General features: G+C 36.7%; 1 protein-coding gene across 4 annotated transcripts in view; it reads left to right on the top strand.

The window, feature by feature from the left end:
• Positions 1–797: 797 nt before the first annotated feature.
• Positions 798–27,348, top strand: part of MAPK10 (mitogen-activated protein kinase 10) — a 356,081-nt gene continuing 329,530 nt past the window's right edge. For all 4 annotated transcript variants that reach the window (XM_082391154.1, XM_082391155.1, XM_082391156.1 and 1 more), the window contains exons 1-2: positions 798–8,164; positions 12,777–12,891. The gene's annotated coding sequence lies outside the window, so the exon portion shown is untranslated. The remainder of the gene's footprint in view (positions 8,165–12,776; positions 12,892–27,348) is intronic.

The following is a 27,348-nucleotide window of genomic DNA, read 5'->3' on the forward strand; positions in this document are numbered from 1 at the left end:
TGCTTCAACACTGCGGAGTAGCATATGATCAATTGCATCTCCTCATGTGTATCTACTTTAAGAACATTATCAAGCAATAGAAGATGAATGCTTCTGGGGCACTGCACAATGTTCATAGCTTACAAAGTCATACCAGGAAATTTAAATTTAAGTGTGTGTTACATCTTTCTTACTGCAGATGGATTCAGTTGAATATTGATTGACTGTCATGTGCCAAGTGTTGTGCCAGACACTGTCATATATGTTATTTAATTTGATTCTCACAAAAATTCTGTGAAGCCAAAGTTATTATGCCCATTATGTCGATGTTTAAATTAAGAAATGGAGAGGCTATGTGGCCTGTACAAGTCACACAGACAGGAAACAGGATAGCTATTTGAACAATAGATTTAAACAGAATCTGTTGGTGAGTCCAATACTCTTTCCACTATCCAGTATTCCAAATAAGCTTTAAAAGTTTTTATACTTTGTTTTATAATTTTAAAAATTTCCAGTATATACACAAGACTTTCATTGACTTTATACTATCATCATTGTTATATCTTTGTAAATTTAGATAATTTTCAAAATTGGATTCCTATTTCCCTGTCTCCCTCTTGAATATAACATTCCAATAAAGGTTAAATGGCATGGTTAGGATACACAGAATTTTTTGGTTAATAATTTGAAAGTCTAGCAGGCATAAGCTGTATATACAAGTTAGTTCTGATGATTGTTTGGTTTAAAAATATAAGACCAAATATATCAAATCCTGTATTATATTAACTCTGATTACTGTTCTTTTGATTGTTAAGATACTATCACTATGCATTACTATTATGTAGCCTATTGTTCTATTGCACAGACCCAGAATTCACTAACTAATTTGGTGATTAAAAAAAATCTTCTCACATCAGTGTTTAAAAATAGGCTCTCTAATATTAGGAAATTTCATTTAGTGGTGAAGAGGATCTATATCTATAAAAAGGATATTATTAACCTTTTATCTTAAATTTAGTTACAAAAATTTAGGCTTGTATTTTGTCTCTTGGTCTGCCTCAGTGGCTGTTTACCTTCTGAGCGCTGTGGTGGCAAGTCAGTCAGTGGTGAGAACAGCCCTTTTAGAAATCCTGCCATGTACAACAACACGGATGGACCTTGAGGGCATTATGCTAAGTGAAGTAAGCCAGGCAGAGAAAGACAAATAATGCATGATATCACTTATATGTGGAGCCTGAAAAAAATTGAACTCATAGAAACAGCGTAGAAAAGCGGTTTCCAGGGGCTGGGGGGGTGGAGAAAATAGGGAGAGGTTGGTCAAAGGATACGTACTTTCAGTAATAAGATGAGTAAGTTCTGAGGATCTACCTAACATATAGCATGCTGACTGTAGTGTATAACACTGTATTGTATAGTTGAAATTTGCTGAGAGTAGATCTTAAATGTTCTCACTAAAAAAAAAAAAGGTAAATATGGTATGTGAGCTGATGGATAGTTAATCCAATGGGGAGAATCCTTTCACAATGTGTGCATACATCAAGTCATCAGGTTGTACACCTTAAATATCTTATAATTTTATTTGTCAATTATACTTCAGTAAAGCTGAAAAAAAAGAATAGTCCTTTTAATGAAGATACGGATTGCTGCAGCATTGTAAGAAGTTGAATTTCTAGACCAAATTCAAATATAATCTATGGTACCTCCATGCTTCCGTTCATGCTTCTGGGCACTGCAGCAAAGCCAAGGATAAGGAAAATTGAAATTGCTGCAGATGTACATGGATTGAAGTGTGGATAAACCTGAGGATGTATGGCAAGAATAACTGTTTCTTTATCTCACACACCAGCTTCTGCTGGGATCTAAGAAAAGGCAATTTTCTATTAGCATGATTGTTCAAAAGACAAATACTCTAATTAGATTTTTTAAACTGTTGCTACCTGAGGAAGTTTAAGCTACCTTGATATTATTTTTAAATAGAATTCCCTCCCCCCGTAATTATTGTAAACTAAATCCAGACTTTCAAAAAAGTCTACCAGGCTACTGAAAAGCTTCCGTTTTCCAAGCAGCAGATATTCTGCATTTATAATCAAAGTATGTTTAACCAAAAAGGGACATAATTTAGCTAGTTACGGGTGTTGCCAGTGAAAAAAAAATCAATGCTTTTATAAGCTTAATAAAAGTTGGTTCAAAATACATTTTCTGCCACTGAATTCTAACAATAGTGCTCTGTACACTAGCAAAAACTTTCAGCAGACCAATTTTATCTACTTTCTTTTGATGTGAACACAGTTGTTTCCCAAATGTAAAATTGACTCCTAAGCAAGAAGAAAATTATGAGTGCAACATGACATTATACATTCGTCAAAACCTGTAGAACTGTGCAAGACAGTGAACCCTAATATAAACTATGGGTTTTGTTAATGATAATGTATTAATATTGGTTCATCACTTGTAACAAATTTACCACACTGATGCAAGATGTTAATAATAGGGGAAACTGTGTGGGGAGGGAAGCAGGGTATATGGGAATTCTCTGTACTTTTCTGTTCAATCTTCTTGTACACCTAAAACTACTCTAAAAAAATAAAGTCTGTTAATTAAAAAGGAAAGGGAGTGCGGAAGTAGATTCCTTCTCTTTCTGTGACATTGAAAGGTCACAAAATTTACTCTTTTTAAAACCATTAGGTTTAATTTAATTTTATTTTTTATTGAGTATAATTTACTTACAACATTACATTAATTTCGGGTGTACAACAATGATTTGACACTTGAATATATTGTGAAATGATCACAATAAGTGCAGCAAGCATCTGTCACCATACATAGTTACAGAATTTTTTTTCTTGTGATGATCACTTTTAAGATCTACTCTCAGCAACTCTCAAATATGAAATATGGTATTATTAACTATAGTTTCTAGGCAGTATATTACATCCCCCATGACTTATTTATTTTATAACTAGAAGCTTGTATGTTTTGATCTCCTTCACCCATTTCACCCATCCCCCCTGCCTTTGGCAACCACCAATCTAGTCTCTGTATGTATGAGCTTTTTTATTTGCTTGTTTTAGATTCCACATATAAGTGAGATCATATGTATTTTCTCTGTCTAACTCATTTCACTTAGCATAATGCCTTCAAGGTCCATCCATGTTGTCACAAATGGCAAGATTTCATTCTTTTTATGGCTGAATAATATGCCACTGTGTATATATATACCATGTCTTCTTTATCCATTCACATATCAATGGACACTTAGGTTGCTTCCGTATCTCGGCTATCATAAATAATGCTGTAATGAACATGGGAATGCATATGTCTTTTCAAGTTAGTGTTTTTGTTTTCTGCAATTAAATACCCAGAAATGAAATCAGATTATATGAGGAACCATTGATATTTTAAGTTCATTACACTGAAGATTATTATGACCATGGTAAACTGTTGGTCATGCGTTTCTTATCCAAGTAGAATGATACAAGATATTAATTAAAAATTGCATTGTGGAAGTTATTTTGAGATATAAATTTTGATTTAATTTTAAGAAATTTAAACAGTTTTTTTTTAACCTCAAGGTTTCTCAGTGCTTTTAATTTAGTAATGTGCAATATGACTTTACAAAAGGGAAATACTGTATGCAGCATTTCTGAAAGTTTTAAATTGTGGAATTGTTTTGCAAAGGACAAGTGTTCCCCAGGTGGAAACATCATGAAAGATACATGGCTGACTTTCTGAGAGAAGACATTATTATATATGTCGAAATGATAGTGAATCTGAGCCAACACTGACTCTCTGAATTCCCCTCATATTCATTCACTCCTCAGTTCATTTATAATTTTGCTTGTGTTTATCAAACCATTTGCATCCTCTTACCAGCATCCTAATTTATAACCTAAATATCTAATTGTTGAAAGTGTAGCTAGGTGACACTCCTCTTCAGCAACGTCACTGTTATAATGACCTCTTTGACTTCTTTTGTAAATTTCTTTGCAGCTGGGACCTTTAACTCTCATCTGAGGGTTCAAGTCCATTCTAGACTCTGGGCTAGGGTGGTCAGCCTTCCTAGTTTGCCTGAGACTGAGGGGTTTCCTGGGATGTGGGACTTGCTAAAACCTGGGAAGTCCCTGGCAAATGAAGACTAGTTGGTCTCTCTACTCTGGGTCCGATTTTGATAAGAGACCTTAGTACGGTAGTTGGATTTACTGCTAGCCCCCCATGAAAGAACTTGAGACTTAGATTCAGAAATAGAATTCTTACTTGGCAGTCCAATCTCACTGACTTGATTCTTTTATGCTCCCTTATCCCCGAGTCCTTTGCCATTTACTGTTTGTAAAGCCAGGTCTTCAGCACCTTCATTTCCTTCAGTCTTGAGTCCTGCCATTGAATTATAGTCCTTGCAGAGGAACCTGGGAATCTAGTTCTTGCCAGGCTTCTCTGAAAAAAATCTCTTTTTTAATGTCTGAATTCTCATTTCTTGTTTGTTAGGTAAACCTCCATCAGTTGTCTGCCTCACTTCAGCGGGGTTGCTGTATCTCTTAAGATTCTGGTGACTCTGAGTCTAGCCTTTCCTATTGCTGGGTCTGCTTAGGTTTGCAAAATCAAGACTCAAGGTATAGGACCAGATTTGCAAGTTTAGAAACTCTAACTTATTGTTCACTCAGCAATTTTCTTCTTGGGAATTGACTTAATTTTTTTTAAAACAGCTATTTAATTTATACAGAGTGAACGCACTGGTCTTAAGAGCTAGACTTTGAAGAGTTTTGACAAATGCTTACATTTATGTAATAACTCACACCTCTATCAAGATGTCAAACATTTTCATCACTATAGAAATTTCCCTCAACTGTGTGGCTCCCCCAGGCAATCATAGTTCTGATTTCTATCACCATAGAAGAGTTCTGTCTGTTCTAGAACTTTATATAGTAAATACTCTCTTTTGTCTCATTTTTTTCACATAGCATGTTTTTGAGATTCATGTATGTTGTTGCATATTTCCATAGTTCATTCTGAAAATGTAATATCTTCTCATTGAGGACTTTAAATGAAGAGTTTTGGTTTTATCCAGTAAGGAATAGGATCTATTTAGGTGTCAATTTTTTAAACTAACTTATATTAAATGATCTAATTTTAGGAAATTATTTTTTCTGTGGTATATAAAATAGATTTAAAAGAACATTTTAATCATCTAAATATTACTGAAATGAGTAGGCTGAGAATTAAAGTCCTAAATAGTAAAATACACGCCAGTACAATGTTGGCATCTATCACTCTGTAAGTTGTGCCATCAAGAATTAACACCTAATAGAAGAAAAATAAATGGTTTTAGCCTATTCATAGTTGTCATTCTTTTTTCATTGCTGAATAGTATTCTATTATATGAATATACCATAGTTTGCTTATCCATTATTCTGTTGCTATACTTTGAGTTGTTTCCAGTTTTTACCAATTATAAATAAAGCTGGCATAAACGTTGATGGATAACATTTTTTTGGTGGACATATGTTTCTATTCTCTTAGGTGACTATCTTGTTGTCATACTGTAGGTGTATGTTTACCATTAAAAACCACCAAACCATTTCCCAAAGTAGTTTTACCATTTTCTGCTCCCACTAGTAATGTAGGAGAGTTCTGGTTTCTCCGTATCCTACTCAATACTTAGTGTTGTTAGTCTTTCCAATTTTAGCCATTTTTTGTGGGTGTGAAATGGTATTTACTGCAGTTTTAATTTGCATTTCCCTGATGACCAATTCCGTTGAATACTTTTTAATGTACTTATTGACCATTTATATATCTTCCTTTGTGAAGTCCTGCTCAGGGTTTTTGCCCATTAAACAAAATTGCTTTTATCATTGAGTTATAGGATATTTTTATATAATCTAGAGTTTGTGAATATCAAGAATATTTTCAGATACGTTTATCAAGAGTATTTCCTTCTAGTCTGTGGCTGTCTATTCATTTTCTTAATGGTTACTTTAGAAGCTTTTAATCTTGATCAAGTCTATGTGTTTTCTATTATGGTGAGTGCTTTCTGTGTCCTAAGAAATCTTTGCCTACTCCAAGAACAGAAGGCTATTTTTTCTTCTAAAAGATACATTTTATTCTAATAGCTTTATAGATTTTGGCTTTCATGTTTCAGTGAAAATTTATCTTGAATTAATTTTTGTGTTTGCAACGTGAGGAGTTGAAGTTCATTTTTTCCTCACTGATATCCAGTTATTGGGAATTGACTTCTGATATCAAAACTTAGAATAAAGTAAATTAAAAGCTTGAATGCCAATTACATTGTGCTATAAAGTTATTTGGCTAATCAATACATATTTTTGCTTGAGACATAGTTGTCTTGTAGGTAGGCCCATTGCCAAGACTAAAAGTTAATAATCAACTGCTTCTTGTTGAACTTGAAATTAGAACAAAGTAACCTCCAAAAACTTATCCACTGGATGAAAAAGAAAACTCACGCAAGACTTTTTTTCTAGATTCCCTCCTGAATGAAATTACGGCAGCAGCAACAACACAAAACCTGATGTGGTCCTGTATGGTTTTATGATGTGTTTCAGTGTCTACAATCACTGCTTGGTTTATATGTTTTGCATGTTGTATCCTTTCTGTTAACATGTGGTAGAAGCTCCTTATTCATGTAAGTATGCTAGTTCCAAAATACAGTGCAGAGTGGTATAAAACTCAGTCTTACTTGGTTGCAATAGACAGACAACCCACCTCAAAGTTGTTTAAGCAAAAAAGGAATTTGATTCAATTATGTAACTTGAGAAGCCCAAGGGTTGAGGCTGGTTAGGCCATATATGTATTGAAAATTTCCCTTAAGTAAAAAAATATTTTTAAACAGTTCAAAAAATTTTGGTCATTAAAAAAAAATAGTGGAAGTAGTCCACTGTTCTGAGCTCTCATTCTAGAAAACTAATATTTATAGATTAACGTTCTATATTTAGAACCTATGATATCTATATTTAAACATCTATATTTAACAGTAAGCAAACTATATGGAGACTTAAAAATATACTCTAACAGTCAAAGACAGGACAGATTACTTAAATAAAATTGAGGTATCTGCCCCAAATAGTACTATAGCAATTTGCATCTGTTTTCTAAAGAATTATCCCAATTAAAAAAAAAAAAGAACCCTGATTTGTTAACTCAAATTATCGGTATTTTCTTTCCACATTCAAATTACAATCTAAGAATCAGTTTGCTGAGTTTGGTTTAGTGGGTTTTATTTAGGATTTTTATAAAAGATAAGGAAACAGAGAAGAGGAATTGTGCCGTTCAAATGACCTCTGCAGTCCAGGTGGGACCCAAATGCTCACTTCGCCTCTGAGGTTATTACATTCTTGTTTGCTTTGACATTTAGAGATACTCCATATCTCTCTTTGTGCTGTTTGCAAAAAGCTGAGCTAGTTGAAAAGCATAGATTGACTATATTTCCAATGGTGTTTTGGTCTGCAAGCATTTGTGTCTCAGCTCTGCTGTGTGCTGGGCCAGGGCTGCATGGAGTGGGTTGTTTCTCCCGGTTGTGCAGACTGGCTGCCTGATGTCGTAGCTGCTGATAATAGCTGCCAACGAACCCTGTCCCTTTCCATTTCACCTGGTCCTCTTTTCATTGGAAAACACAGTAGCTGTAGCCGCACATAGACTTTTTCCTCTTTTCCTTTCTCCCTCTTACCCCTCCCTAGACCTCTCTGGGCTTTGACGTCACGTGTGCTCCTTTTGGTTGCCGTAGCAACCCCATTCCCCAAGCCCTCTGTCTGTCTCCTCTGGTAGGTTCCACAATGGTACAGGCAGCATCACGCTGCACAATGGTTTCCAGGCAGTGAAAGAGGGTGATTCAGCAAGCCACTCTTCTTCTTCTTCTTCTTTTTTTTGAAACCTCCCCTTCTCTTTTTATTTTTATGGGGGTGGTCGGTGCTTGTTATATGCTTACCTTTTTCCTTTCCTTTTTCATTTTTACAATATTCCTTTTTTCTCCTCACCCCTCAATTCCTAGGGGCTTGAGTGACTTTAAGATTGGCTTTTCTTGGAAATCACCTGTCCATCATTAATTTTAAACAATTTCCCCACCTGCAAAGAATCTATTCCTTATTACAGTTTGGAATGTGGTTAATGAAAAACAAGTAGGGAGGATTTCTGGGGCAAACACTGCTGGATCAGGATCGTAGTTCTCAAGCACGGAATGGTAGGTGGCTCTTTGCTCATTCTGGGTTCTAACCTGTTTTTTTGGAGAATGGGGGTGATGTCTATTGATTGTTTCTGGTGGGGCGGGAGAGTGAGCATGGAAGAGGGGGGCAGAAATGGGGTGGATAGGAGGTTAACGAAGTGAGCTACCTCTGAGGCAAGAAGCCACCAGCATTTCCTTCTGTGCGGAGCATCTCTCCCCAGACTTGGGCATGTTGAAACCTTTCTGTTTGGAGTGAGGTTTGGCAGAGGGTGGGAAGGAGCATTTTTATTGTGGCCAGGGATTTTTAGACCAATGCAGAGCTACAGAAGGGAAGAGAAAACCAGAGAGAGAGAGAACGAGAAACAGCTGTACTTGTTAGAAGTGCTGACCTCAGTCCCAGATCTAAGAAATGCCATGGGTTCCATAAAACATTAAAAAAAATCACATCTTTAAGTTATGCGGAGTTTAAGTTATTCAAGTTTACTCCCTGAGAGATGTAGCTTAAATAAGTATTTTGGGGCATATTTACATATTTTAGTTCGGGAATGGTATTTTTAGTTGCAAATCTAATGGCATTACTCTTGCAGAGACACTCTAGGCTAAATTTGGGCTGGGAAGAGGAACACAGAACGGGGGTCAGGTTAGAGATAAAACATTGGCACTGCATTTGCATAGGTAAGGGGTCCCTTTAAGAAAGTGATCTAGTCACAGCAGGCAGCATTTTTTTTTTTTCTTCTTCATGGCATGGTTCCCAGGTACTCTGTACTGGGATACTGTGTCCCCTAGAAATGTCAGAGCTCATTTGGGAGAAAAAGATATATCATCAGAAATGAGCATGGCAATGTATTTAGCAGAATTTATGTATTTGTGCCTGCAGCAAAATAAATGTGATTTACTGGAAAATCTTCAAGTAAATCAAGACTAGAGCTATTTAAAGAAAATTACATGTATATATTTCTTTTTTTCCCTCTCCCTTTAAGTCTAGAGACTGAGTCTCTGTTTTTACCCCCTTAAAGACATAATTTCCTAGGGTACTGCAATTTAACCACAGAAAAAGAATGGCTTATCCCATGGCAGTTGGCCTTGAAGCAATCACAAGGTTGTTTACATGGGCTGTCTTTGCTGCAGAGCCTGACAGTGTGTTTACAGGAGCCCTGCCTGCTTTGGTGTGTTGACAATAACTTTTATGAACAAACTGGATAGAGTCAGGCTAAGTCCTATGGGACAGGCCACAGTTCAGACTGAAGGAAATTGGGTCTAAGTGCACCAGGCATTGCCAGCCCAATATCCAATTTCTCCCTCTGTCCCTAGTCTGCTAGTTGTCAGACCCTGAAAGACCTCACAGAATGCTCATCCATGTATTAAAATGGTTGCAGGAAAGGCCGTTTCTCTCAGACAGGCTTCTGTAAATTTTCTACCTTAGGTGAATTTTTGTGTTATAAATATAGATAGTGATGCTAATGCCCATGAATGAGCTCGCCAGCTCCCGACTCCACTTGGGAGCCATGGGATTATAGGGGCCGGACAGTTTGGATGTAGCAGTTTTGCTGTCTCTGGTATGTATTCCCTCTACCTTGATCTCACTCTTAAAATTGACATAAAATCCTAGATTAGCTTATTTTATCACATAAAGCAAACTGGATTTTCTCTCCCTCACAGCAGCACTGGAAAATCCAATGACAAAGGTGGTATGACCTTAGGTATTAAAGAGTCTTCATGCTTCCTCATTTGTACATCGCTCCCTCTTGTTGTTGCAAGGAATCTTTAATTTGACGATCTCCTGGTGTTATAAAATCTTCACAGTTTTGGTAAAAAGATTCTTGATGATGGGCAGTAAGAAATGATATGCAGAGTGGGAAAAATCAGCTGCTTCCAGCTTCCTGCTTGCCTGCCCCAGAGCAGCAGCTGCTGTGGGGCGGAGTGTGATTGCCATGCTGGAAGCGGGGGCTCATGAGCAGATCCCAGAGGGACCAAGTGTGTTTTTGCTCTCATTGTCTGGTACATCCGCAGCTATTAGTATTTAATGGTTTCAGAGTACACGGTCAATATTTTTCAAGGTTAAAATGAACTGAGAATTGATGGTGGATGCCATAAAATATATGTAGATTTTAAAATTACAGGAAAATTCATAGGATTTCCCTTGTTAGTGTATCCTATAGGAATATCATGAGCAAAAGGAATCTGCCTAATTTAAGTAATGTGAAAAAGCCTCCCATATTTAAAGGTAAAGCCTCCCATATTTAAAGGTGTTTTTGTGCATGTGTGTGTGACTTTATGTAAATGAATCTTAGTGGAAAAGTCTTTTAATACTGATGATGGATAAAGATGAATTGGGTTTTTCTTGTTAAACATGAGGGCAGATGCCTCCCTTCCTGCTCTACTTCTGGCTGCAGGTCACATTTGTAGCTATAAGACTTTACATGGAATTGGTGTGTTCAAATTGAATGAGTGCCTGGGTGCTAATGAGAATAATGGACTCAAAGCAAGGGGGACTTCCTTCAATTAGAATAAGAAGTAACATATTGACATTTTAAATTCTTTCTCTGTTGCCCCTACTATTTCCTCTTGCAGTCTCTTTTAAGCTTTTGGTTGGACACTGCAACACTTATGCAAAAAAGAGGCACAAAGTGTCCAGGAATGACAAGAAAGGAGTACAATGCTGCATTTGTTGTAGGCTGAGTGCTTCCTTCCTACCACGCTTGTATCTCTTACACCTTCTTCTGAGGACCAAGGATTTGTGGAAAAAGTTGGGCCTATAGACTACTGGGGGAGATGCTTATTGATAAAGAACAAAATCCATTTGTTTTTTTAGCATATTAGAGATAGTTGTTACATTACATAAGTCTGAGATGAGCCACTGCTGCTGAATCAGATAAAAGATCTTGCTGCATATTGACTGAAAGAGAAATTGTAATTTAGAATTGGAGCTTGGATTTTCAGAAATTTACCTATCTGTACATATTCTCATAACCAAGTTGTAAGATTTTGACTAAAGATATTTTTGTTTGAGTACATTTTATCCTTATAAAAAAATCAAGGCAAAGAGGGGAAAGTGGAAAATCTCTGTTTCAGGTTCTGTTTCTCCCCCCTCTATTTAATGGAAGAGAACTCCATTTCTAATTGTGAATCTTAGTAGAAACTCTAAATGGAGACTTCAGGTGATATTGAAAATCCTTAAATTGAAAGAAGTATTTTTAGTTTGAAAAGTGGACTGCAAGTTTATGATTATTTTTGGTAAAGGATTTTCTAGTTGAACTGACATTTTAGATTCATAACAAGCCACTATGGCCTTTCTCACTGATCTTATCCCTGGTGACTATGAGATGTAAAACCCATAGGCTTATAGAACTAATGCTCCTAGGAATGGAAATTAAAGTTTTAAATGGAAAAAGAAAGGACTGAAGTTTCCTTAGAAACGTTTCTAACCCATAGTTGCTCCAAAACCCCACATACACCAGAATAAACAGGATTTTTTCTACATTGTGTGTGTGTGTGTGTGTGTGTGTGTGTGTGTGTGTGTAATTGCTTATTCCTGGGCTTCTTGTATTCGCTACTAAATTATAATCTCTGTCAGGGACTGACTGTGTCTGCCTGGTGCATAGTAGGGGCACAATCAATATTCCTTGAATGAATGTCTCCCATGCACATAGTTCTCTAAATACTATGGGTGAAAGAGTTTGGGAAACTGTAACACAGTTTCTGCCATTTGGGAGCTTATAGTCATTTAGGGAGATGAGGTTAAATAACAAAGATGGTATATGATCAAGTGTCCATAATCAATACATATAATAGGAATTCAGAGGAGAAAGACATTTACCTCCTCTGAAATGGTGGTAAGGCCACACTGGGATTGTTGGGGGGAGGGCAGGAAGATGTGGTGTGGGAGGAATTCCAGCAGCAGCAATTGTAAGCACTTGGCCTGGAAAGGGACTCTTATTTGGGGCAGAGAGGACATTTATTTGGGGCATGGTGACCATACTTTTCCTAACTAGAAATCAAAAGCTGTGGGTTGATAATGGGTAGAACATTGGAAACTGTCACACAGTCTTGGAGAATCGGTCTGGTATAATGTCAAAAAGTAACAGTAACAGACTGAAGTTACAAACTACTTTTGTAACTAGATCAGATTATGGAAAAACATACATACAGTTCTCTTTCTAGCTTCAGACCAACTTCAGTGTAGTTTTATTTTACTTCACATACTTTAGAGATTTCCGAGCTTCTCCTCCTCCTTTAGCCATAACTCTGTAACCCATTGTTCCATATGAACCCATTGTTTTTAAATGAGAAGCAGACTGTGCAAACATGTAACAGGGAGCTGTTGCAGTTGAAGCTGAATAGGGTGCCTCCTGTCACAAAACCAATCCATATCACCCAAGGTAACAATTACTAATTGGGCTTATGTTCAGATTGTAAAATTCCAACTATTCTGGTGTTGGTAACAACCAAGTTTTTGTGTTTGTGATAAATTTGAACAGATTGAACTACCTTGAGATGTTTTATTCCCTCCCCCTGTGTCCCATCACCCATCACCCATTGTCTTTGGCAGTCTTTTGATTTTCTAAATGCAGGTGAAATTCTTATTGAAATGTTAAAATCAAACTTGGCTGTGTTTTTGCTTTGATTTTAGGCTAGCTTGAGACACACCAACAGCAGGACCATCTCAGATCTTTGTTATGGCAACTCAGGCAAGAAGCTGTTGAATTAGACCCATTTCCTGTAGATGAGAAACCAGACAAGCAGTGGTGAGTTGCAAATTTAAAAAAGTTCCTTAGCAGGAAACATGTGATCTATATAACCAATTTAAATATTGCATGTGATTTAGTGTATAGATCGGAAGAAATACTGCCCCAAATAATGTCAACTAAAGAAGTGAAAATCAACAGGACAGAAAGTTCAACTGATGGTGTGGTGCTGTTAATACCACATGTAGGAGCTACAGGTCTTTAGGTGCATAAGTGCATTGTATAACACCATGACGCTACCACCCTGGATGATACCAGCCTAAGTAAGACGACTGCAATGAGTAATTTCATGTGGCTGCATAACAGTTGGGTAACAGTATTTTTCAGTGGCTTTTATTATTTGCAGCATAATTCTATATTTTACTGATTCATCCTCTCTAGTAGAAGAATTGGTTCTGAGCTAAATTATAATGCTTAATTCCTTTTAGGAATATATATATGTATATATAGGGTATATGTAATATATATTAACATAACATTTAGATCTTTAGACATAAGGGAAGAGAAATCAACATCACAGTTTTATAAAGCTCAATTTGTGGACATTTTAGCCTACAGATTCTTTGCTTAATAAAAATAGTATTAAAAATGGATCCAGTTGCTTTGCTAGTTGGAATAAATTTAAAATCTTCTTCTTATTTTATAAAAATATCAGCACACACAGGCAGAGTATATTTTTTAATCAAATACTTGATGCTTCATAGTCACCAATGTCAATAATCAATAGATTCCAGCAGAGATGAACTAGTTATAATCCGTCAAACAACGTCTTTGAGAAATAAGAGCATGACAGTGGTGCTTGTAAGACTCCAAAAGAAGCTGTTTTGAACTAGTGATCAATATCTCTCTTTCGTTTGTTTAGTGGCTTATATAACTCTGAGTATGCAGGCTGCCCTATGAATCAATGCATAACCCATAACTGCAGAGGACTGATGAAATTAACTCTATACTTTTTTCACATCATGATTCTCATTACAGTCTGCTTATAATTATATTGAGAAAGCAGATATAATAGTCATCACTATGCTGTGTGTAATCAATATGTATTAAATGTGTTTGTTATGACTGAGAATCATATGTAATTGCCAGTAATCAACAATTTCAATTTAAAATAAGGATGATTTTTTATGGCTGAACTTAATATTTTGAGTTATGTGTGCCTCCCAGTGATGTAGAAAACATATATTGCCCAATCTTAAACATATATTCATTAAGCAAACATTTATTGAGAATCCGTGGTGTAGATATCATCCTTAGCTCTTGGGACAGCTGAAAAAGACAGTACCTGCCTTAAAGGAGCTATGTTTAAAGAATGTGGCACTTATGATAAAGTATGCCATTAAAAAAAGGAGTTATTTCTAAAGAGTGTGGTACTTATCCGCTGCTATTAAATGGGTAGACATTGGGTGATAAAGCAAGTACAGCAGAGGAGAGTCTAAGACAGATGGGATGGGGATTTGTTAAGGAAGGCTTCCCAGGGGGAGTGATATTTTAGCTGAATGTTAAGGGCAATAAGAGGTTAGCTAGAAGAAGGGGAGCAGTGAGAACATTTTTCAAGGGCCCAGAGACTTGAGAGAGCCTGCGTGTTTGGGGGCACTAGATGCTATTTACTATGCAGGGGCATAAATGGGGGTGGTAGAGATAAAGCTGAAGAGAGGTACAGGAGATATATCATGAAGAATCTTTTAAACAGAGCTAAGGAATTTGTATTTTATTCCAAAATGAAGAAGCTTTGAAAGATTTTAAGTAGAATGACATGATGAAATTTATTTTTTAGTAAATATCATGTACCTAGAAGAGTGTATAAAACAAATGCCGTTTAAGGAATAATTATAAAGCAAACCTCACATAACCACCATTCATATTAAGGAGCAGACTCCCAGAAAGCCCTTTGTGCTCCCTTAAGATCACATGCTTTTCCTTTCCCTCTAGAGGTAACCATTACCCTGCCTTTTGTCACGCTTATTCTCTTGCTTTTCTTTGTAGGTTTTCAATCTTGTAATCATAGTAGTATATATTGATATATTCTGAATCACCTGATTTTGTGAAACACTGTAAGATTCTTCCATGTTGATGTATGTAGTTTATTCATGTAACTCATGTAGTATTTTACTCTATGAATATACCCAAATTTACTTATCCAGTATTATGATAGACATTTAGATTGTTTCTATATTACTTAGGTGTGTGTATGTCTGTGTGTATATATATATATATATATATATATATATATATATATATATATATATATAATAACCTGAGTTATTTATATATAAATGTACTAAGTAAATGTTAAATAAATACATTTACATATAATAATATTAAGTATACATATGATACTTTTTATGCACGTATATTATTGCTCATAGATTCTAGTATACACGTATAAGAGCTTCTCTAGCATACACATCAAGGAAAGGAACTCCTGAGTGTTGGGGTATGTGCACATTTAGTTTTTCTAAATAATGCCAAATGTTTTCCTCAGTTGGTTGCCTCAAGTTATATTTCCATCAGCAATATATAAGGAGCTCTATATCCTCACCAATACTTGGTTTTTAAGTTCTTAGAATTTGCTGATCAGGTGGGTACCTAGCTATACTCATGGAAGTATTAATTTGCATTGTGCTGACTACTAATAAAAAGAACATCTTTTCATTTTTTATTGGCCATTTGATCTTCCTCTTTTGTGAAGTGCCTGCTCAAGTCTTTATGAGACTTGTCTTTCAAAATAATAACTAGCATTTATTGAGTTCTTACTGTGTATTAAGCACTGTGCTAAGCACTTTACAAACGTTTAATCTTCATATCACCCCTATGATTCATAGATAAGGAAACTAGGGTTTAGAAAGGTTAAATAGCTTGCTAACAATCACACAACTATGAAACAGTGGATTTAGCATTTAAGCCCAGGTCTTTCTGACTCCAGAGTTCTTCAGTTTCTTGGATAGTGTCTGGAAAAGGGTTAGATTAGAGCCAGAGAGAACTTGTAAGGTGTTATTGCAGAAATTCAGCTAAAAGATAATAAGGGCATAAACCAAAGAATCATCAGTAGGGCATAAGTACAAAGCAGCTAGACTCAGTAATGAACGTCATGGGTGAAGAAGAAGGAGGGTTTTAGAAGTCTCAAGTTTTAAGACCTGTTGGCTAGGTAGATTCAATATTAGTCATACAATGTATATTTATATCCCAGGTGTTGTGGTAGGTTTTAAGAATATATTTTATGATTCCATGATTCAATGAGAGATGAATTTAATTCACAGGATTATAAACTTTAGGGTTTAAAGAGACCACAGTGTTTATTTGGGTCAACTCTTTACTGTTTTAAAATGTGGAACTTGGTGTGAAAAGAGGTTAAGTGTCTTGTTCAAGATCATATGTTACTGTCAGGTTAAGAATAGACACCAAGCTGGCAACGAATGCAAAGAAATAGCAATTTGCTTGATTTTTTACATTAATAAGTTAAAATAAAATCAACCTCCCTTATCTCTTAAACATTTCTCACATCAGTTTCCTTTGAAATAAATCTATTGCTACAGCCAAAATTAGGCCTCATTATCATTGTTAGCAGGTTTACTTAAAGTAGTCTAGCATATTATCTTCTTGCTCATGATTCTACCAGCTCTTATTTGCAGTTGTTACCATGTGACTGCCCTGCTTACTTTGATATGCTCCACGGCCTATGTAATAAATTCCCTTCTACTTAAAATATACCATACTCCCATCCACCTCCAGTTTAGGAATTGATGATCTCTCGAATTGCCTGGGGGCACCAGTGTGCTTCAGTCTTATCATGCACTCAAGTGTTTCTTACCTCTGTGATTTACTTCATACTGTCTATTCCACCTGTACTCACCCCACCCCTCCTTTACTTAGTCATTCATCGTTTAATACCTTTGAGATTCAAAGAGTGATCTGGGGACCAGCAGCACGGACATTATCTGGGAACTTGATTAGAATTGCAGCATCTCAAGTCCCACCTACATCTACTGACTCAGAATCTTTCAAACAAGATTCTCAAGTGATTTAGTGTTTGGAGGTGCTTCTTAGACTCACTTTAGACATCATCAGATGTTATCTCCTTCCAGAAACCTTTCCTGATTCCTTCCATTGGGCATTCCTTCCTGGTGTTCTCACCGTAGCCTATGCATGTCTATCTCACTGCATTACCAGTGTGTTTTATTAACTGTTTATGTGTCTGTCTCTTCACCTTGGCCTGTGAGTAATTTGAGCCAAATCTATTATCTTTGACTTTTCCATGCCTAGCACAGTGCCTGATACTTGGTAGTGCTGCATGAATATGTGTTGAATGGTTGACAAAAGAAAGAAGAAAGAGCAAGATATATCTATCTATCTATCTATCTATCTATCTATCTATCTATCTATCTATCTATCTATCTAGATAGAAACAGAGGCAGGAAAAAGAAAATTACAAGGAGAAAAAACATAACCAAAGGGACTTTGTAGAGAAATAACTAGACTACAAAATAATGCACCAAATATTGTACCTCTGGATATAATCTGGAAAGCAGCCTGACAGCCTGACGGAGAGTCTACAATTTTATTTAAGTAGATCGGGTGATAAATGTGAATATTGTTGCCAAATCCCTCAGAAGCAAGGATTACCTTAATTTCTTAATTTTACCAAAATTTCTTAATTTTGTTATTGTTGTTGAGTAAATTTTGCCAAAATTTGTTTTACTTTTCTAAACAAAATGTCTTACTGTCCTTTTAACTAGTCAGAGACTGTTCGGAATATTTTGTGAAAGAAGATAGAGGATGCAGGTTTATTTTGAAGTTGTACTGGAGACAGAAGTTACAGACCTGTGAGTGGAGAGTAGGCATTTTATATAAAGGAACTTTCTGATTATTAGGATTGTTTGTCAGTCTGTGCTTTTTGAAAAGTAGCAAACTTTCCAGCACTGCAAGTATTTAACTGTCTTCACGGTTAACCAAAGGTACTACTTTATGTGGGAGATTGAACTAAGTGACCTCTAGGGTTTAAGGTCCTTATGAATTATGTGTCTATATATGTTCAGAGAGGTGTGGGAAGAATGAGAGTTATAATAAAGATTATAATAGTGGATAACATTTATTGAGTGATTATTTTTTGCCACACACTGTTTAAGGCACTTTCCATGCACTGATTCATTTAATCTTCATAGAAATCCCACTGAGAATTTCTATTTTAAAAATCATGAAACTGAAACATAGGAGGCTTAGTAACTTGCCCTAGGTCATGCAGCTAGTGGTGGTAGACCCAGGGAATCCAACTCTGGAGCACTTCCTTTTTTATTACTATGTCGTATCCTTTTCAGAATTAAAGGTAAAAGTTGGACCTAAATGGAGCCTTAAACATTGATATGGTTTCCAGGTAAGGGTAAGAACAGGGATTCCAAGAAATGATAGCAGCATAATCAAAGTAAAAAGTGTTAGAAGTGAGCATAACAGGTTTGTGGAACCAAATATCTTATACATGGGACGAATAAGAGAATATTCAGAAATATGTCATTATAGTGCTGCTCTGTCTTGCTTCTCCATGGCTGCAAGTTACCAAGGTGCGAAATTAAATCCTTAGGGCTATTTAACCTTAGTAAGACCAACATAAGTAGACCTTTTAAAGGCTTTTCACTGATTGGTGGCACCTCAAGCTGTACCTCTTAGGAAGATAGATTTGAGAGGTCCCAAGTAATTTGATGTCAGGTCAGGAAAATCATACTGTTTTCCTGGAACTTACCTGAAGAATGAGTCAGCATAAATTTTAGGATATTTCAGATTCTTCATAAAGAATTCTCCATATTCTGATAAATAGTATCAGAGGAACTACTATTAAAATAAAAGTGTGAGATATTAATGAAGATGTGATTAACATAAGAAACCTTCTCAGATTAGGGCTTATTGGAAAATTTAGTCTACAGTTTAACAGCATTCATTACATGTGATAATGTATTATTTGTGGTGTAGATGCCAGAATTTATATATACCAGATATTTCAAAGTTTTCTTTCTAGTTGTACTTTTGGAAGCTCTAGTTGGTTTTTTGGTGCTTTAAATCCTTGAGGCCCACTTTCAAATGCCTTTAAACTTGAGAATGGATAACCTTGACAGTACTGTTTTTAGAAAGTCATTTATAAATCTTAAGAATCCACATAATTCTGCTTTGGAATTTAGTTTATTAAGATTTAAAGATATTACACTCCCCCTCTTCCCCTCCCCACGAGAAAAAGATTGAATAAATTGTATTAGGCAAAAACTATGTGAAATAGTGGGTAGGAAACAATTAATTTAAGCTGTTTTTCATTTTTTATGTGTTTCAGCCAAATATATCATGTCATGTGTCTGTTGACTATTCTCTTGCCCATCAGGGTTCAGGTCAGCAATGTGGAACATCACAGGCAATCAAATCTCATATGCTGACCTTCTTTTCTAGTCTTAGTCCTAGGTATAGATATCTGACCCTGTGTCATGATCTAAGGAGACAAAATGCTCTCTGTTCTCAACTCTTTCTGTTTCTGAACCTGATATAATGTGTGAAATTTCCACTTACTCCTTTGGTTGAAGACTGTTCCTATTAAAATGGAAATGTTATGGGAATTCCCTAGTGGTCCAGTGGTTAGGACTTGGCGCTTTCACTGCTGGGGCCTGGCGTTCAATCCCTGGTCAGGGAACTAAGATCCTGAAAGCCATGCAACGGCCAAAAAGAAAAAAAAGAAAAGAAAAAAAAGAAATGTTATGAGGTAAAGTGGTTGGCTAGCTAACCTGATAAACTAACTTGAGTTAAGGTGTGAATTGGTGTTGATGGATTTTGAATCTAGATAACATCCACACTTGGATAAATGTCTTAATGCATTAACATAGGAGACTAAGGAAATGGAATATACAGGAAAGGTTTTTACATGGGGAAAGAATCAAGAGTGGTCTAAAAGAGATTGCTTTGTTAGGGGTTTAGCAAAGTATTTTAAAATTTTCATTTTATTGTTTCTGGAAAAGGAAGAGAACTTGATATTAGAGTCTCATTGTAGCTTTGTCATGAATTAATATTCCTTTGGGCAAGTCTTAACCTAGCTGAGTTTCAACTGTGTATGAGGGAGTTGTGATAGATGATGTTTAAATTTCTTTTTAACTGTACAAATTATATGGATTAAATTGTATAGATTGAATTAAAGCATGGAATAATACCCAAAAAGCCAGGCCAAGTGGAGTACCTTGATGAGGGGAACCTTGGCCAGTGAAGGAACTTCATAGGGATGAAAAGATGCTTCATGGACAGCTGAAAGGAAAGAATAGGCCAGATGGAGGCTTAGAAGGATCTTGAACACAGGCTTGCCTATGCCCAAGTTTTGCTTTGACCCTCCCCCTTTTATTATCTTTGCCTTAATTCTACCTATTCTCACTCTAAATCTAGAGATAATATATTTTAGTTATAGGAAGTTACTTCTAATTATTGAGACTTTATTATCCATAAGGAAGACAATTTATGCATAGGCAACCAAATTGACTGCATCTGTTTCCCTAATTTGTATCTTTCTTTATCCTAAAATTATTCTCTGATAGTGAAGGACTAGTGTGCATAAAGATTTGTTTATTGATTTATTTATTTTTTTTAAAAAAATTTATTTATTTTATTTTTGGCTGCATTGGGTCTTCGGTGCTGCGCACGGGCTTTCTCCAGCTGCAGCAAGCAGGGGCCACTCTTCGTTGTGGTGTGCGGGCTTCTCATTGCAGTGGCTTCTCTTGTTGCGGAGCACGGGCTCTAGGTGTGCGGCTTCAGTAATTGTGGCGCACGGGCTCAGTAGTTGTGGCTCGCGGGCTCTAGAGCACAGGCTCAGTAGTTGTGGCACACGGGCTCAGTTGCTCCGCAGCATGTGGGGTCTTCCGGGACCAGGGCTCGAACCTGTGTCCCCTGCATTGACAGGCGGATTCTCAACCATTGTGCCACCAGGGAAGCCCTATTGATTTATTTATGAGAGGATTCTTTAAAAATTTGTCTTTAAAATCATGGTTTCTAAGCTGTATTGGAATTTACCAACATATCAGATGAAACTATTGGTGTCTTAATCACCTTAGATATTATATCAATACAACACATTTACATGAAGGTTAATAGATATTTTCAGTGGGCAGATTACTGTGGTAGAATCTTTGAAGAATGAAAAAGACACAATTCTTCCCTTTTTCCCTCCCTCCCTCCTTCCCTCCTTTTTTCCTTCCTTTTTCCCTTCCTCTCTCCCTGCCATGCTCTCTCTTTCCTCTCCCTCCTTCCTTCTTTCCTTTCTCCCTCAGGTATTTACTGGCTTCCTCCTCTGTGCTAGGTGCTGCAGCATCAGAGATAAATTCATCTCACACATAGGATAGATAGTTGCTTTAACAGAGGTGAGTTCAGGGAATAGTGCAATTACAAACGATTCACCTATCGCCCAGACATTGTCAACTGGGGTTCCACAGAAAGACATGTGTCCCAGTGCTCTAAGGCAGCAATTCTCAGACTTTGTGGTCTCATGATTCCTTTACACACTTGAAAATTATTATATCCATTGGTATTTACCATGTCAGAAATTAAGATATCAATTTGAAATATTTAGGTAATTAAGAATTAACAACAGTAAACTGTTACATATGTTAAATAAAATATCTAGAATGTATCTTTTAATGAAAACTGCTTTTTACTAATCAAAAATAATTTAGTGACAAGCATGGTATTACATTTTTGCAAATCTGTTTAATGACTGGTTTAATAGAAGACAGCTGAATTCTCTTAGCTACTTATGCCTTCAATCTGCTGTTATATCACACATCACGCAGCCTCTGGAGGACTCTACTGTACATATGAGAGAAAATGAGAGTGAAAATGGCAAACTGTGTCGTAATATTATTTGGAGTTAGTTTTGACCTCAGGGGCCCCTCTGAAAAAGTCTTGGGGACCTTCAGGGTATCTGTGTACTATGCTTGGAGAACCACTTCTAAAAAGCATCTACTCTATGTAATGAATTAACATCTCTTTATGATCTAGAATGGTAACAATCCTGGAAAAACAGAGAAACAGTGTGTTTGGTCATTCAGAGGAGGAACTCTAGATGAGAAAGTCTGTAAGATTATAACCTCTGTGTAGGCAGAGATCTGTTTCTCTTTTTTACCTACTAGCTGTCACAGGGCCTGACACATTGTTGACTCTCTGTGAATGTCAGGGATAGAACATTCTAATAAGACAGATGTACTTTCATAAGTCACAATAGCCCTAGGTAGAATATGGGGAGTGTGACAGATAAAGGTTAAATGGGTATTGTGGACTTTGAGGGAACAGCCGTTTTCAACTGAGGTATTAGAAGGGATTCATGGAGGAGATAGCATCAGAGTAGAATTGTGAAGATAATTTTAGTAGTCAGTGTTGGAGTTGGAAAGGTTACTTCTAGAAGAGGGAACAGAGTGAGAAAAGAGAAGAGTGAGCTTTGGGGTTCAGAAAGTTAGGCTTGTGTGACCTAGGCACAGAGGAGATGGCATTCAGGGAAATGGCTGGGACAAAGATTGGGGTCTGATTAAGGGAGGCTGTGAAATTCCTTCTATGAAGGCATCTGGGTCTGTTTCCATAGACAATGAAGAAGAGCTACTGCTGCTTTCTGAGCAGGCTGAAGAAAATGAATCTGGGAGCAATATTGAGACTGGTTTAGGGAGGAGAGAGGATGGATGCAGGCTGATCTATTAGAGGGAGGGAGGCAATGAGAATCCAGCTTGAAGAAGAGGTAGTAAGAATCGGTGCGGAAGGCTCCAGTAGGTAGAGAAGGCCCCCACTTTCAGGTAATTCGGAGTAAGAAGTTGTAAAAGAGATAGCGCTTCAGTCACTAAGGAAAGGGAATGCTAGGTTCCCTATGATTTCATTGTAGACCCAGCCACAGTATTACTAAGCAATTATACAAAGGTCCTTGGATTTTGGTTTCTCCATATGTAAAATGTAGAAATGGATTGCTTGCCTATTTGTGTCACAAGAGTCCGTGTAAGGATTAATGAGCTTTTTGACAGAAAGGCGCTCTATTAATCTAAGCCATCAATAATAAAAATGAGAATGTTTGCCGGGTGCTTTTGCTCCTATGTGGAAGGCTGCTATGCAAATATGAACTACTGCCTGGAACTATTGTCACTGTTAATAATAGTAAAGTCATTACCATGAAATGCCTACACAGCAAACTTATTCTCTGTCAATTCCAAAATGAGACGATGAAGCCAGGCATGGAAGTCCATTCTATTTTGTTCATTATGAATCTTGCTCACTGTAAACTATTTTAAGAGTATTTGTATTTTAAGAGTATTTGTATTTCATTGTATCTCATTATTTCCATCACTCTATTCTGGTCAGGTTTCTCATCGTTATCAGAGGCCTCCTTATCCTGACTTTTCTCTACGCAGCTAGAGGTGGTACAACATTTGATGTGTCTGGTACTTGCATCTGTGTTCTTGTTCATTGTGGCTACTTCCATTAATTTAACACTCAGCTGTATAGCATGGTGCTCAAGCATGTACACTCCAAAGTTAAACCATCTGGATTTAAACCCCAATTCTATTAGCTCATAGGAGATCCTGGTTAAGTCACATGATCTCTTAAGCTTCAGTTTCCTTATCTGTAAAATGGTACTAATAATAACGCTGATGTCATAAGGTTATTGTAAGGGTAATGCATGTAAAACACATAGCATAAAGTGCACAGTAACTGCCAGGTTTTGTTTTGGTTTGGATCAAATTTATTACCATTATTGTCAACGTGTTTTCTTTCCTAATCAGGTTCCTGTTCCATACTTTGTTAATTCATTATTTGTTTACTGAGTTAATTTGTGACCACACGATTTATCATCAACCTTTTCTTTACCTAGAATAACATTCTTGAAGAATCCCCAAAATCTTAATTTTTTTCATTGCCATACACACACACACACACACACACACACATACACACACATATATATATACACACACACATATATATATACCTACTGGGCTTTCTCTTGCCTAGCAAATCAGGTATTTAATTGTGCTGTGACTATAAGGGATCTAATAATTGTTCTAACCATCCAACTGGTATTATTTCCCATGGCACATTGTTATTTTCCCACACAATCTTCCTATAAAGAAAATTTTCTGGCCATCTTCCTTCTTGATTCTTGTATTTTATTCAATCTGTTCCCAAGATCTGTAACAGTATGTTTCTGTCCTTGCTATCCATCATGTCTTTCTGGACTTCTAAAGGAACCTTCCCATATGATCTCAGATCCATTGGGATCCATTTGAAACATTCACCAAGCCCTTGGTGCATAGTGTTGAGGCTCAGTGAGTGGTTTGGGCTACAACGAAACCTGTACTCTGCTCACCAAACCAAAGCTCATTTTTATAACTTGCATAAATACTTCAAGAGTTATTGGACCACTGTGGTCCTGCTCAGTACCCAATCAGTTGTTATCCATTACTATTGATATGTGATGCTTATAAAGTCCTGTGAATTTTGGCCCCGTATATTATTGGCAGATTCTCCTCTTGCCACAGCTGCATGGACTGAACATTCATCCACTCTCTAGCTCTAGGTTGCCTCTAACTTCTATGGGACAGGAACCGCATGAAGGTAATGGTCTTGCTTCCTATGAAAAGTTGATCCTTATTTGCTAATAGTGAATCTATTCAAATTGTAGAGGACAGAATGAAAATGACTACTGAAAATAGCTGCTGTTGGAGGTGGGAAGATGATTAAGTAGTAAGGCAAATCAGAATAAATTAGCATTTAATCAGTTCCTTCTTTTGTAATTCCAGTGTTGAATATCTGTCTTAATCATTCTGGCTCAGAAATTGTTTAGATGGATATACTAGGAGGGAGTTTTGTTTTTGAAAATTGTGATGGTCAATCTGATACTGGGTCACTGAGATTTAAATTTAGCACCTCAGCTTTACCCACCTTTCAGTATGAGGTACACTTACTTTAGCCATCTGCTAATTGTGTGATCTTAGCCTGGTTTCTTGGTTTTCTCATTTGTAAAATAGGAACAATAAATGCATCTGTCTCATAAGGTAGTTTTGAGAATTTCACTTAATTTTCACAAGAGATGTAACATATAAGAGAGCTTAAGTTATTAGAACAATGCCTGGCACAGAGCAAAACTTCAATACCTATTAGCAAGTATTATTACCCATCTGAAATAGCATGGTGGTGCAGAGCTTGATTCTGGAATCAGACTGCTGGGCTTGAGTCCTAACTCTATCACTTGCTGCCTGTGTAATTTTGGACTCCTCTATAACCTCTCTGAGTTTCTGTTTCATTTATAATTGGGACAGTGTGTATCTACTTCACAGAGTTTATGTGAGGAATAAATGGAAGTCACAGAGTGTAATTTTCATTGAATATTAGATATTATTTTTGTAATCCTTATGACACATGCATTATATAGTAATTATAATAGTAAATGCTCACAGAGCACTTACTCTGAGTCAGGCAATATCCCAAGTACGCTACATGTATTATCTCATTTATTCTTCACAATACCTTACAGTGAGGTAGGTACTATTACTATGCTCCTTTTACAGATGAGTAAATTGTGTCACAGAGAGGTTAAGCAACATGTTCAAGGTCCCAGAGTTAGTGAGTGGTGGAGCAGAATCTGAACACTATGCATTACACTTTATTGCCTCTTTACTTATGACAATAAAGAAACAAGTTGACTACAGTGTCTGGAGAGTGAAATTAGACTGTTAGGCTAATGATTGAGGCTCTCACTGTGTCCTACCCTCTTTGAAACCCTAAATCTATTCATATGGTCAGATAAACCTAGTGAAAATGAAGATTAATAAGTAGCACTAAGGAAGAAGAGAAGGTAAGGCAGTTCGTAAAAGGGGGACCTGAAGTCTCTGTGGTTGAGTAAGGAAGGGAAGCCGCCAAGCCTTCTTGCCCCAGGTAAGCTCTTCCTGTCCTGGGGTGAGGTGAGAGGGCAGGCTCACACAAAGACTTCTCGTCTTGTTTAGCTCCAACTTCTCCCCTTTTCCTGCTTCTGCCCTAGTCACTGCACGACTATCTGAAGCCCCAGGCAATCACATATATTTACTATTTATTTGTAATTAAAATAAGTGTTATTTTATTGTGCTTTAGCTTCTGTATGTCCCTGGCAATAGTTGAGATGACTTTGTCCTGTACTGCAGGCCTGCTCTTACACTCTGTATAACAGAATAGTGCCTGACTACAGAGTATGGGGCCAAAGGGCTTTGGCTTTCAAGTCATACAGATCAGATCCAAATTCCCAATCTGACAATGGGTAATTACTTAACAATTTTAAGACTTCCTTTCCTTATATATGAAATGGTTATGTTTTACATATCCCATAGTTTTTGAGAGAATTGAATGTGAAACATTTTAATATGGCGTCTGGCTAGAGCAGGGAATTACATTTTGTGATTGTTACTATAACACTAAAACTTTGAAAAATATTGGTTTGCTTTGGATCATTACCAAGCAGTTTCATATTGAAATAACTAAAGAAACTCAGTTGTTATCATGACGTATGCCCTGGGGTACTTTCAATAAAATAAAATAATTTCATTTTCATCCTCATTAGCATGTATACTCTGGAGTGACCCCTACTAGGTTTGGGGAAAGCAAGCTGTGGAAAGGGTATAGGGCTGGGAAGTGCAAGAAGAAAAATGGGTCTATAAAATTGTACTCTGCCGTTTATTTATGTAAGTGAGATGATGTATGTGGAAGTGCTTTGCAGATTCTCAAATTCTTTGCAAATATAAGATTAAAGAATAATTTCCATAGGAATTCTAACAAGAAGTGAAGTATGGAATTAGCCAAGAAAGGTAGAGAGAAGAGAAGATCTTGCATTATATGTCAAGGAAAGTATGATAGTATGATGACATTGGAGGTGCGGGGTTGATGTGTGGAGATGGGCATTGACAGTAAAGTCCTGTAGAGAATCTTAGCAGGTGAACGCAGGTAGAAAATTAGGCTATCTTCCTTCCTCTTCCCTCCTACATCTTCCTGTTAGTATTGATGATATCAATCTTATCATCATATATGTGTATACATACATATATATATATTTGAATGCCTATTATTCTAGGCATTGAGCTCAGAAAATGTCACGTCCTTGTAAGATCATAGGCTGGTGAGGGACACAGTTCCCTTCATAGCATGTATCACATTTTGTAATTATATAATTCATTTGTATGTTTACTTTAAACAGTTAAATAAATATGAGAACTATTCCTGGGGGGAGGGCTCCAGTATTTTCTGTCCGCATATTACCAGGATACTGAATATAGTTTAGGTGTCAGAGAAAGTCTCCTTGAGTAAAGTTGGTTGGGTAGGAATTATCCAGACAAAGGAAGGATGTTGGTGGAATGGGAGAAAGTCTCAGGCTGAGGAAACAGCATCTGTGAGAGTCCAGAGGTGACCAAGATTTGAAGAGCTGCACGTTGTGCAAGAGAGAGAAGAATA

The sequence above is a fragment of the Balaenoptera borealis genome (genome assembly GCF_965194805.1).
Source record: "Balaenoptera borealis genome assembly, chromosome: 4".
In the NCBI taxonomy this organism is placed as follows: domain Eukaryota; kingdom Metazoa; phylum Chordata; class Mammalia; order Artiodactyla; family Balaenopteridae; genus Balaenoptera; species Balaenoptera borealis.